This window comes from Seriola lalandi, unplaced genomic scaffold (assembly GCF_002814215.2).
Source record: "Seriola lalandi dorsalis isolate HSWRI2012SDOR001 ecotype SW California unplaced genomic scaffold, Sedor1 jcf7180002054951, whole genome shotgun sequence".
NCBI lineage: Eukaryota > Metazoa > Chordata > Actinopteri > Carangiformes > Carangidae > Seriola > Seriola lalandi.
In genome coordinates, this window is record NW_019525502.1 from 940687 (window position 1) to 942002 (window position 1316).

General features: G+C 32.6%; 2 protein-coding genes across 2 annotated transcripts in view; both read left to right on the forward strand.

The window, feature by feature from the left end:
- Window positions 1-1316, forward strand: part of LOC147817491 (uncharacterized) — a 75376-nt gene that overhangs the window by 55993 nt on the left and 18067 nt on the right.
- Window positions 1-1316, forward strand: part of LOC111645428 (GTPase IMAP family member 8-like) — a gene marked incomplete at its 3' end in the record, with an annotated part of 61805 nt that overhangs the window by 55408 nt on the left and 5081 nt on the right. The window lies entirely within an intron of this gene.

Consider the following 1316-nt stretch of genomic DNA (forward strand, 5'->3'; position numbering starts at 1 on the left):
TTTAGGATTTAACAGAATAAGTTAAATATTATTACATATAACATTAAGTTTCTCCAAGTCCTTACTAAAGAAGTAGTGATATCCTCACACCTGTTAAATTCAGTTTAATTAGCCTTTTCTTATTCAGTGTTTCGTCTTTCAGTGTCTGAGCTGAGGGTTGTTCACTATCCGTATGCATATCCTCTGTCTTGGTTGCTGTATTTTATATCAGCCTTTACAGTGCTACTCCAGTAGCAGATTGTCATTCAGAAAAAAATTGTAAGTAAAATCAAGTGAAACAAAGTTAGTCTAACCCTTCCCATTAGACGTTGTCACAACATCACAACATTTATTCAACCAAATATCAACATCTAACACCATTGATGTCCAGCTGTGTGCCTGCAGGGTATCATGGGTACATAATCAATGATTACATGATATAGGGGACCAACAGGCTTATCTAACAGTATCAAAATAGGTAAGGCTTAAAAAACGTATGTACTTTCCGTATTAAACAAAGAGACCTAAGAAATGTTTATTTTAAACTTTTATATTTTACAATTTTAAACTTTAATATTAATGATGATTTATCGTCTTTGACTGTACACACTCTAGAAAGTGGAAAACTATGATAGCCACAGAAGTATTCTCCCTTTCTCTCAATAATAACATAGTGCTCAGATTACCATTACTGGATATTATGGCAGGGCAAAAAATAAGATATAGTTTTTTTAATTTTGTCCAATTTATGATTTTAATCAACTTTTTTCCTACAAAATTATAAAACATGATGGAAATATACACTCAGTTACCAGATTATTTGGTACACCTCACTGCAACTAATGCCCTCTAATTCTAAATGTACTTAATGGTATAAACAGGGTAGAGAAAATAATAGAAACAATTGTCAGTATATCTTAATATAATTGAAATTATATCTTCATAAATGATCATACATTTGAATCAGCACCTACCTGATATAGTTTCAACAAGATCTGAACAAGTTACAAGAATTGAGTATTTACTGCAGGACTGTTGGATTAAACAGCATTTCTTTTAGCTAGATGTTCCTAATAAACTGACACGTGAATGTCTTTTTATGTCCTAAGGTGTAAGACAGTTAAGAATTATTAATCTGCACCAAGAGTGTTTTTATTATGCACATTCAAAATATACATGTCACCACATACAGCTATGCAAGTTCAGAACCATGTTCTTCAGTTCAGTAGAGAATCAGCATCTAGTCTTATAATCAGTTTCACAGATGAGTCCAATGTGAGCAACTCCTGAACTCAGCAGACACATACTCTGAAGTTTGGAGAACTTGAGGAGGAAGC